The sequence below is a fragment of the Podarcis melisellensis genome (genome assembly GCF_964234715.1).
Source record: "Podarcis melisellensis genome assembly, chromosome: 14".
In the NCBI taxonomy this organism is placed as follows: domain Eukaryota; kingdom Metazoa; phylum Chordata; class Lepidosauria; order Squamata; family Lacertidae; genus Podarcis; species Podarcis melisellensis.
Genome location: NC_138546.1, coordinates 36,981,524 through 36,993,696, shown reverse-complemented (window position 1 = coordinate 36,993,696; position 12,173 = coordinate 36,981,524). Strand labels below are relative to the sequence as shown.

The 12,173-nt window shown below is 46.6% G+C and overlaps 1 long non-coding RNA gene across 2 annotated transcripts in view; it reads right to left on the bottom strand.

Annotated features, from left to right (window-relative positions):
- The window catches only part of LOC309356939, a 202,170-nt gene extending 192,845 nt beyond the window's left edge, over positions 1-9,325 (bottom strand). The window contains exons 1-3 of one of the 2 annotated variants that reach the window (XR_014162933.1): positions 8,983-9,325; positions 6,022-6,275; positions 926-1,116 (exon numbers count right to left, since the gene is read on the bottom strand). This is a non-coding gene — a long non-coding RNA (uncharacterized lncRNA). The remainder of the gene's footprint in view (positions 1-925; positions 1,117-6,021; positions 6,276-8,982) is intronic. The other variant, XR_014162934.1, reaches the window with a different exon arrangement.
- Between the last annotated feature and the right edge of the window lie 2,848 nt (positions 9,326-12,173).

Below are 12,173 nucleotides of genomic sequence, written 5' to 3'. Positions count from 1 at the left end.
ATGGTCTGTGGATAATCAGGTAGAGTAAGGACTCCTCACCTTCTGGAGAAGCAGGCTGCCACTCTGCCAGGGAGCTGACAAGGAGAACAGGTCATTCGCAGATCAGAGAAAGGCAGTGAAACACTGGCTAACTTACAGTTAGGTAAAGGTAAAGGGACCCCTGACCATTAGGTCCAGTTGTGACCGACTCTGGGGTTGCGGTGCTCATCTCGCTTGATTGGCCGAGGGAAGCCGGCGTACAGCTTCTGGGTGATGTGGCCAGCATGACTAAGCCACTTCTGGTGAACCAGAGCAGTGCACGGAAACGCCGTTTACCTTCCTGCCAGAGCGGTACCTATTTATCTACTTGCACTTTGACGTGCTTTTGAACTGCTAGGTTGGCAGGAGCAGGGACAGAGCAACGGGAGCTCACCCCGTCACGGGGATTTGAACTGCCAACCTTCTGATCGGCAAGTCCTAGGCTCTGTGGATTAACCCACAGCGCCACCCGCATCCCTCACTTCTGTTTCTACCTGGCCCTTTATTTGGTAACATGCCATAGATGGCTTGTTTTGGGAGTGGGGAGGGGGCTTGCAGGCTGTCAGCAGAGAAGCTGTCAGAGTGGCTCTGTGGTGGAACTGCCAAGCCTGATTCCTCTCTCTGCCCTGTGCTGGGGCACCTGCCTGTTTCCTCCTCTTCATCATCTTTCAAGCTCCCAGTCTCCAGCGCTTCCCAGCTCTTCCCTTCTTCTGGGGTGTTGCTGGTTTCTCACCTCCAGGATCCAGGATTCAAATCCTCTCCCTCTGTACTTTCCCTGGGGGGCTCTTGGTCAGGCAGTTGTCACCATTCTCCCTCATCCAGCCAGTCCCTGACACACCCCATGGCAGTCACTTCTGCATTATGTAGGAGCTGCCCTATACTATGTCAGATAAATCAGTCCATTTACCTTGGTTTCATCTTCTCTGACTGGCAGCAGTTCTCCGGGACTTCAGACAGGTGTGTCTCCGAGCCTTACCTAGCAATGCTGGGGATTATACCTGGGAGCTTTTCCATGCAAAACAGATGCTCTACCACAACTGAGTCTTCTTGCTCAGTTCCAATAGCATGAGCTCAGCATCTCCCACACTGGATGTTCCCCTGTAAACATAACCACAATTTATTGGTTGCCAAGAGTGGACCCTTACCCTCGTATCAGTTCTGAGTGGATGAGAGGTACACAGAGGTGCTAAGATAGGGTTGCCATATTTCAAAAAGTGAAAATCCGGGGACACATACACACACATGGTTTGTTAACTCTTTTTAATGAAATTCACCAAAATCTACATTTCTGCCATACACCTGGATTTCCCCCTATATTTCAGCGATTTCCGCCCTGACATTCTTTACAAGGGCTGAATATTGGCTATGTCTGAGAAATTCTGGACATTTGGCAACCCTAGCTAAGACCTTCTTTCTATGAGCGAACATGAAGGTGGTTGATAAAGGTGCCTTTTCCATTTTGATGGGGCAGCTGAATGTGGTGGGGGCACACCCATGCCCTTTTGTGGTCCAGTCACCTTTTCTGCTCTTTTAGATGTGGCAGCCATTTTGTGTTACGCCATGTCCCCACAGCAGCCATTTTTTGACTGGCATCTGCAGCACTTCAGCTAAACTTCGAATGTGCCCACATGCCCAAAAAAGTTGGCAGCCCCTCTCCTTGAGGGCCACAGGTTCCCCATCCCTGGTGATAAGATGAATGATAATATATATATAAGGAAATAAATACAATCACCCACATACACACTCACACCCCTTTACAATGGTACCTCGGGTTAAGTACCGGGTACTTAATTCGTTCTGGAGGTCCGTTCTTAACTTGAAACTTTTCTTAACCTGAAGCACCACTAATGGGGCCTCCTGCTGCTGCCGCACCGCTGGAGCACAATTTCTGCTCTCATCCTGAAGCAAAGTTCTTAACCCAAGGTACTATTTCTGGGTTAGTGGAGTCTGTAACCTGAAGCGTATGTAACCCGAGGTACCACTGTACTTGTATTTCTAAATACCGTATTTTTTGCACCACAACACTCACTTTTTTCCTCCTAGAAAGTAAGGGGAAATGTCTGTGCATGTTATGGAGGAAATGCCTACGGGTGGCATGCCTATGGATTTTCCTCCTCTAAAAACTACGTGCGTGTTATGGTCGGGTGCGTGTTATAGAGCAAAAAATACGGTAGTTGTTCACTTTTGCAGGAATCTAGAGGAGGCTCACACCTTAAAACCAGTTACTTCTTTTATTGTCTTCTTTTGGATGTAGAACCCCTCCTCAATGTGTTGGGCGAGATACACATCAGGGTGTATTGACGCTGGAAAGAATAAATCCCTCTAACTGTGTTACTTTGGGCTTGAAATTGCATTGTGAAACATCATCATCAGCTGATATCCTCTACAAAGCTACATCCCTAAACGTGGATGCCGATTTGGACAGATGAACTACTTATCTTAATATACATGTTGCAATTAGGATGGATGGATAATGCTTATCATTACAGTGAACTGACATCCCCCCCCTTTCTGTTATATTTGCAATAAAAATCTGTCTGTCTGTATAAATGTACTGACCTAGATCCCAGCTTCAATTTCTGCACCTTTAGCCTGAAGGGCACAGTTAGAGCAGATTAGGCATGTGTCAATATGGTGTCTGCAAATTGGCTCCCACAAGAACTGAGCTGCTCATTGTTCCCAGCCAACACTGTCTAATAATAATCCATTTTCTCCCCATTTCGGAATAGCGAGCTGCATTTGCATTCAAAATGATTTTAACAAATACAGCACAAGGAGGCAGCGCCTGGTGCAAAATGAACTGGGAATCGTTTCACGCGTTTGGGGTTGTTAACAAAGTGAGCCTGCCCGCCTGCCTATTGGATGCCATCTGTCCTGTTATTGACAGCCCTGTCAAAAGGGGAGGGAGAAGATCTTGAGAGAGTTGGCAGCTGCCCAGCTTGCCTCCGTTCTGCTTTCTAGTGTTTCCATAACAGATGTTCTGCCACATGCCCGGGGTTGCTGCAGAAGAGTTGATGTGTGCACTCAAAAATAGGTGATTTTCTTTTAAGGCACAAGAGATGGTCTCTCGCCTTCTGCAAGGCAGGTTTCGAAGATAGGAGTGCATCTGTGGGAGAGAATCCTGCCTTCACTTTTATTTTTATTTCCCTCAGAGATGGGGGGAGATTTGGAAGCGAGGCATGGTTGCCCATCTGATTGAATTCTGCCAAGCAGGCAGCACTGTTTGTGGCAAACAAGACCTTCTTGTTTGATTCTAGGGGAGGCTGGTCAAAGAAGGGCACTGCCACACCGACCTGACTCTGCCCACCAACTACCTGCGTTCTTACCTTCAACCAGCCCAGAGGGTGGTACTGTCTATCAGCTTCTTCCTCCTAAGTCTCAGTCTCGCCTCTGTATAACTCAGCAGTACAGAGGATGAGGGCAAAACTAGAATTAGCTGGGTCACCCTGACTTCCATCCTGCTCACCCTCAAAATTCCCTCTTGCCAATGTCTGTTGGTTGATTGTAGAAGGAAGCTCCCTCCAGGGCCTGTTTGAGACATTTACTTCCTGAGGCAAAGGATAAGAATACACCTTCCTCTTTTAGAGGTGATATCTGGTGCCCTAGTGATGTATGGAAGTGAGAGCTGGACCATAAAGAAGGCTGATCACCGAAGAATTGGTGCTTTTGAATTATGGTGCTGGAGGAGGCTCTTGAGAGTCCCATGGACTGCAAGAAGATCAAACCTATCCATTCTGAAGGAAATCAGCCCTGAGTGCTCACAGGAAGGACAGATCCTGAAGCTGAGGCTCCAATACTTTGGGCACCTCATGAGAAGAGAAGACTCCCTGGAAAAGACCCTGATGTTGGGAAAGATGGAGGGCTCAAGGAGAAGGGGACAACAGAGGACGAGATGGCGGGACAGTGTTCTCAAAGCTACGAATATGAGTTTGACCAAGCTGAGGGAGGCAGTGGAAGACAGAAGTGCCTGGCTTGCTCTGGTCTGTCCATGGGGTCACGAAGAGTCAGACATGACTAAATGACTAAACAACAACAACAACGTCTGGTGCCCAAGATGAAGGGGCCTGGCACATGTGTGTGACGTCATGCACATGACGCATGGTGCATGCATGGTGTCGCATTATCGGGAGGAGCCTGAGTGTGGAGCCCAGCACGGCTTCCTCTCTCACACTCAAGAGGAGCCAACCACTGACCCACTCCATGCTCAGCTTCCTTTGTCCCCTCAACATTGACGAGGCCTGGCCCTGGCAGCAGATCTTGAGGGGGCCCAACACACCTCTGTCCCTACGAGCTGGTGTGCCTGCCCTCTTTCCACATACAGAAGTGAACTGGATGAGCAGTTGAATCTAACTGTAACATTGATGACAGGGCAACATCCTCAGGGCATCAGGACAACTTATGGGTGGCAGACCAAGCTGTGTGACACCCAGAACAACTTAGTCCTCCTCTGACAGAGGTGAGGAGCAAGGGAGGAACTGCTGAGGCAGTTGGCACTGCTGCCCTCCACACCCACAAAAAAACCCCACACCCACTCCAACATCTGTCATCTCAGGCGGTCACCTCACTCTGTCTAATGGTAGAGCTGGTCTTGGCTTCTTCACAGATGGAAGAGGCTTCTTGTACAGAAATAAGTTGAGCACTGCCTATTTTGCAATTCTTGGGGTATCTTTTGCTGCCAGGACATCTCCCGCGATTCCCTGGAGGCGAAATATTTTGCCAGCATCTCTATGCTGCCATCACTTTACTTCAGGGTTAGGGAACCTCAGGCCTTTGTGGAGGCCAAATGCAACCTTTCACCAGTCAGCCCCCTCTCCTCAGGCCACATCCCTCACCAGCCCTGATTTGTACCCTCCCTGAGTGTTTTTGCCTGGATGGAATGTGTCCTTGAACTAAGGAAAATGTTTCTTGCTTCCCTGGCTGGAGGATGAAGAGGGGCGCATGAGTGCAGAAGCTAGCCCACTGTGCAACAAAGTTAAAATTTGCATCTCAGCAGGAAATGCTGCCCTTGAGCTGAAAAAAGGTCCTCCACTCATTTGACTTAATTCTATCCAGGAAGGAGGAGAAACCCAGCATGCCTCACCTGTTTCAAGACAGCCCTCCTCACCTGCCTGGTATATAGACTTCTTTGCACCAAGGTGAGGTTTTTATTTATGGGAAGGGGTAATGGGCAGTATAGGTGATTGGGCTCTTCCTGCAAAAATTTTTTTTTAAAAAAATTGGAGGGTGGAGAAGGCATCAGGGAGAGAGGAATGAAGAACCTCCTCATGTTCTGATTGCCTATGGAGCACCAGCAACTGAAAATGGGGAGAGGTGAATTAGGGAAGGTTTGATGAATCGTGGAAGGATATTGGACGCTCATCCAGCCCTCTGGAACCCATTACCAACTAATATTAGACATGATGCTTAGATGCCTACTGAAGATGATTAAGAAGTTTCTCCCTGAGGTGCGACCCAATCATTTATGAAAGGCGAATTGTACATCTGTGGGAATGGCTTTATTTTTACAATTTGTATGAAATTTTAGCCAGCGGTAATTGTTATCCTGTTGTACACAGGCTATGAAATGGTTTATCAAATAATAATAATAATAATAATAATAATAATAATGCCCTTAATTGGGAGTTGGATGGGGTCTGGCCTCCAAAGAATCCTTATTTATTAATTTTCCCTTTTTATTTTGGAGGAGGGAACAGCCTATCATCCTCTGAGGCAATACGATGAGAGCTTGAGAAAGTTTGTCCACTGCTAATCCTGTATTCTGCACTTCCCCTTTCCCCAGCCTGACCTAAACCCTCATGCCTCTCCCCTCCAAATCTCCATGCACATTCTACCTTAGGAGAGCCAGGGATCCATTTTGACATCCCCTCTGCATCCACCACTCGCCCTGGTCTTTGTGAATCTGACGTTATCCACCCAGATGCTAACAACAACAGCAAGATACCGCAAAGAACTCGAAAACTGTGTAGTGTGTGACTGTTTGTTTGTTGCATTTTGTATTATTACCTCCTGCTTCGCATAATCCCAACAAGTGATGTCGTTCATTCTGCTTCTGTGTAATTCAAGCAAGGTGTGAAGACATTTCAGCAAGCGCAGACGGGTGCTTTTTAGTTCCTTAAAAAAAGCAAAAAGCGATTGCTTCCCTTTGGTCCTTCTGTCTGTCAAGCTTCGTTGGCTGTCAATGAGGTGGCAGAACAGAGTTATCATCTGCCTGCAGCAAGACCTGTTACTGCTGATAGGCGAAGGGATTTCTTTCCCCCCTGTAGCAATAAAATGGAGACAGACAGAGAGGCAAATTCAAGCATGCAACATACAACAGCCTATATATCTTCTTAGCACAAGCAGTCTGTGTGCACTTTCTGTTTCAGGAACTTGGATGTTCAAAATGCTTAACCGGATTATCTTGTAGAGGCTGTGTGGGTGTGTGAACAGGATGACAACGGGGCATCGTTTAGATAAATCCTCCACTTCCCAAGGACGATTTTGGTAAGGCAAATTCTGTGCTGTGGAAAGATGCTCCCCCCTCCATAAAAAATAACAAAAATGATGCTGTAATGTATTAGTTTGGGAAGAACCATAGCTCAGTGCTAGAGCAAGTGTTTTGCATGTAGGAGATCCTGGATTCAATTTCCACTATCTTCAGATAGGGCAGGGAAAGAATAATAATAATAATAATAATAATAATAATAATAATAATAATACACAACCTTGATGGCAGAATGTGAGGAGGAATTAAAGAACCTTTTAATGAGGGTGAAAGAGGAGAGCGTGAAATATGGTCTGAAACTCAGCATCAAAAAAACGAAGATCATGGCCACTGGTCCCATCACCTCCTGGCAAATAGAAGGGGAAGAAATGGAGGCAGTGAGAGATTTTACTTTCTTGGGCTCCATGATCACTGCAGATGATGACAGCAGTCACGAAATTAAAAGACACCTGCTTCTTGGAAGAAAAGCAATGACAAACCTAGACAGCATCTTAAAAAGCAGAGACATCACCTTGCCAACAAAGGTCCGTATAGTTGAAGCTATGGTTTTCCCCGTAGTGATGTATGGAAGTGAGAGCTGGACCATAAAGAAGGCTGATCGCTGAAGAATTGATGCTTTTGAATTATGGTGCTGGAGGAGACTCTTGAAAATCCCATGGACTGCAAGAAGATCAAACCTATCCATTCTTAAGTGCTCACTGGAAGGACAGATCCTGAAGCTGAGGCTCCAATACTTTGGACCATAAAGAGCTAGATGGACCAATGGTCTGATTCAGTACAGGGCAGCTTGTGATGATCTATCATGAAGTCGCTGGTCATGTCGCCTGAGATATGTCTGCAGGCAGAAAGAACAAAGATCCTCAGCATCGCCTTCTAATAGATTCTGGCCACAAACAAATCACATACACCCTCCACACGCAAGTCACCCATGATAATACTGAATGTTTTCCCCCTCCAGTCATATTCTAAAATTTGGCCGTGTAGTAAATCGATCCGTCAAATAATAAGTATGTCAAGGAAAATAAAATAAATATTCGAGAAGAAGAAGAGGAGTTTGGATTTGATATCCCACTTTACTACTACCCTAAGAAGTCTCAAATCAGCTAAGAATCCCCCCCCCCAACAAACACTCTGTGAGGTGAGTGAAGCTGAGAGACTTCAGAGAAGTGTGACTAGCCCAAGGTCACCCAGCAGCTGCATGTGGAGGAGCGGGGAATCGAACCCAGTTCACCAGATTATGAGTCCACTGCTCTTAACCACTACACCACACGGGCTCTCGGTCTTAAGGAACTTAAGACAGTGCACAACGTTCCTCTGTTCCCACATCACTACAACCCTGTGAGGTAGGTTACACTGTGGGTAGTGACCATCTCAGGTCATCCTGCGAGTTTCATCGCTAAAGAAGGACTTGAATCCAAATCCTCAAAGTGGCTTTTAGCAATTATGTTCATGTCTTCTGAACCATAGATCAGCGGTCTTTTATAGAGAGGCTTTTGATGTTTTATATCTTCATTGTAAGAAACAGCAACACACCAAGCTCATGCAGAGATGTGGGGTGATTGACTGGTGCTATGGTTCTAGACAAGGAAAGGTAAATGGTTCACTGCTATGGATTCAGACATCTGCCACCCAGCAGCAAATGTTAATCTCTTTTTGCAGATGACCAAATGTTAAAAATGCAGGTAAGGAATAAAAGTTTAATGCCTGTGAAATGATTGGGAACTCTGGAAAAGACGCAGCATATGGTATATATAATTCCAAGTGATAAAAAGATAAGCACCGCAAAGTATTTATGATTATGGAAGGGGGCTATAGTCCTGAAATCTGTCATACATAAAGTAAACCAGAAAATGAGCTTTGAATCCGATCGCAGGCAACAATCATACCAGGGATTGCATTGAACAAATGAGAACCACTGTTTATAACAGTTGGGGAGCATTTCGTGACATTAAAGGGAATACAATTGTGGTTTAACTGACAGAAAGCAGAAAAGGTGCACTCTTGTCTACTATGAGAATATCAGATAGTGAGACTTGTGAATGCCAAACAGAACACACACACACGGGTGCACAAGTATTTGTGCATAGGTACGCACTTATGTGTGTAGGCATGCGAACACATTCACACTCATACACAACCCTCGTTGTAGTTGAGGATACATGACTGCAAACATTCCACTTGCTTAGTCAATCTCAATATCCACACCGATTCCGATACTGTCTGAAGGCTGTCAATCACCTCCAAGTGACAATTCTGACTTAAAGGGCAAAATACAAAGGGTCTGCATCTTTTCATATGCCATATTTCACATGTATGTGAAGGCTCAGTTATGTAGACATATTAGCTGCTGGAAGCCTCCTAGCTCTTAGCCACATCAGAACAAAGTGCCAGGATTATTTATAAAGACACAGTTCTCCCCGCCCCAAGCCATTCAGCAAATACATAGAACAATATATATATATATTAAACCCCATTCTTACCTTTTGGATCAGAGGCAGGTGGCAATGGTTCAGGCCCCTACATGTGGTTAACCAGCATACTAGGACACAGACCATGCTCTCCGCCTGCAGGTGATGCTTGTGATGTAGATACTGGACCACTTTTTGACAGCTGATAGTCTGGGAGAGAGGCTGGAGTTATTTAGCATCTTTGCTTTCACGGCAAGTCAGACCGTGCAGCGGGAGCATCTATATTTAATTTGGCAGTCGCTCTGGATGACCTCAAAGGGTTTTCATTTTCTTGCTCTGCTTCTCTCTCTCTCTCTCTCTCTCTCTCTCTCTCTCTCTCTCTCTCTCTCTCTCTCTCTCTCTCTCTCTCTCTCTCTCTCTTCTGCCTTCGTCTTCATTGCTTAGCAACAATCAAGGGTGAACTTGCTCTTAAGCCAAGCACCACTACAGATATGGCTCCGATCTCTGCCGGCTGAGTGCATCCTAGTCAACCTTTCCTTTTCGTGTCTCCCACTGCTTGGCATTTCCCTCCACCCTTTCCTGTCTTGCTCTTCCACTCAGGCAGAAGTTTTCACTCTTTCCCCCCTCCCAATTTCAAACACATTGCAGTAGATGGGGAGGCAGCTTCTAAAACGACAAGGCGGCGGTGGAGCAAGGAGTTTTATTGGATGCCAATAGCCCTGATGCGGCTAGGTGAATGCAAGGTTGGACTGCACAACTGAGTAACAGCCAGGAAGGGGTGTGTGTGTCAGGAAGTGGTTAACCCCTGCTTTTCCTTGAAATTAATTCCTGGACTTGATAAGAGCCCATATAATTAGGACTATCAATGACAACAAGTCATGATGGCTATGCTTGGCCTCCACAGTTGGAGACAGTAATGCTTCAAAATATCACTTTCTGGAAACCAAACAAGGGGAGAGTACTCCTATGCTCAAATCCTGCTTGCAGGTTTCCCACAAGAGTTTGAATTTGATATCCCGCTTTATCACTACCCTAGGGAGTCTCAAAGCGGCTAACAATCTCCTTTCCCTTCCTCCCCCACAACAAACACTCTGTGAGGTGAGTGGGGCTGAGAGACTTCAGAGAAGTGTGACTGGCCCAAGGTCACCCAGCAGCTGCATGTGGAGGAGCGGGGAAGCGAACCCAGTTCACCAGATTATGAGTCCACCGCTCTTAACCACTACACCACATCTGGTTGGCCACTGTGAGAACAGAATGCTGACTACATGGACCTTTGGCCTGATCCAGCAGGCTCTTCATAGGCAGGGCCGTCTTCCCCATAGGTGCTAGGGGTGTGGGGCACCCGAGCTCTGGGCTCTAAGGGGCGCCAGGCTGAGAGTCCAGGGCCTGAGAGTTGAGCCAGGGAAGAGCCTGCCCCTCGGTCAGAGTGCTGCAGCGGGATCTTCTGGTGCGGACGGCTCTCCACCACGAGTTTGGGGATGACCGAGCCAGTGAGATGCTGAGGTGGCCAGCTAGCTCTGCCCTCCTGCGCGCCTGGGACTGGGCAACCTGGGGTGGGTGGGAGCTGGGCGGATCTTTGCACCCTGGCACTGCATATGCTTAAGACAGCCCTGTTCGTATGTTCCTATGTGCAAATCTGCTGCCTTGTAGGAGTGCTGGCTACTCAGACTCCTGTAAATACCCCAATAATTGCAAAAGTCGTTATCACTTCCCAGTGATCTGTCCTCTATGAGAAATTAGAACACACAAGGATCTCTGGCGCCAGAACTTCTCAATGCTCAGAGAACGTGCCCCTGCATTAGACTTCTTTTAACCTGCCATTTAACGTGGAAGACCTTGCGAGAACAATCTGGTGGCCTCTCGACAGCAGTACTTAGAACGATCACCTGTGCGAACCCACATTGTTTTGAAGCCCATTCAAAGTTGCCTAAAGGAGCTGCCTGTCAAGTTCATTCAGTCGCTAAGCTGGATTTCATTGAACAGCTAATTCTCTCCCACTCTCTTTTCTCCCGGCCACCTAATGGATCAAGCAAGTTCAAGTGGAGATAAATGGATACAAGAGGCTAGCAAATAACTAAGCATCATAGCATCCTCTGCTGATACGCTTAGCTGAGGTTTTAGCTCCTAAACCTTGCAAAATCCAGCACCCTGCCGCTCCTCCTAAGGATTAAGAACAGACTGTAAACTAGCTGTACTCCTGATTCTCAAGAGAATAAAAATGATAAGAAATAGCAACGGGCAATGAATGTGTTTTAAATGCATATATACATAAAATGTGGCCGTTCCAACCTGAACAACCTTTGCTTGTATCCCACTGCCTCTTGCACTGAGTATCCCCTTATGTCTAAGCCACTTGTGTATTAAAAAAACACACTATTATGTGCAACATTTAATGCAAAAAGTATTGTATTATATTATAAGCCTCCTTTTGAGCATGATCTGCATGATCACCCCACCCACCTGTCCTCGATGTCAGAGCCTCAGGACCGAAAATGAATTTTCCCCTCCCAACCTCCCATATTTCCCACAGGGGTGGGGTGGGATGGAGGAAGGCTTAGTTATGTATATGACACCTACAATAATGCATTTAATAATATGTATAATTAGCTATAATTGTGTTTTTAGCAGAAAATGCAATTTTTGGGGGCTGCGATCTTGCATGGTGCCCTAAAACATGCATTTTGGGGCACCATGTCCCCCAGTCTGCTTTTTTTGGGGGGAGGGGGAAACTGTGCTGCAAAACCACGCAAGATCACAGCAACCAAAATGGCCACCGTGCTCTTGTGATAGAAAACAGGAAGATGGCATTGGGGAAGATGGCGTCCCAGATTTTGGCTTCAAATTGTGTTTGTGTGTGTTATGTATTTCACATGTACGTGCAGGAATTTCACAAGGTGGAGTTTGGTGGGCATCTTTAGGTACTTTTAAGATGAAAGGTGAGACCCAAGACTTGTCTTCCAGGTTGTAGGACCTGTTGGCTGGGTAAGAATCGCCTTTGGGGCTAACCTGTGACCCCGACTCGGAGTTATGGGGCCCTGAAAGGGGATGGGGGAGGAAGACCTCCCTACCCACCCTGAGGTGTGTGTTTGACAGGGGCGGGGGTGAAGTTAAAGCCACCCACTTTTATGTGCTAAAGTTAGCTAGGTTCCTGCACAGGCACCCAGCAAAGAAATTGCATGAAACTAAATATATGTGGCTCCATGTTTTACCCAAGCTAGCCCTGTGTTACACTCCTTTATTTCATGGCTGCAGTCAGAACTACA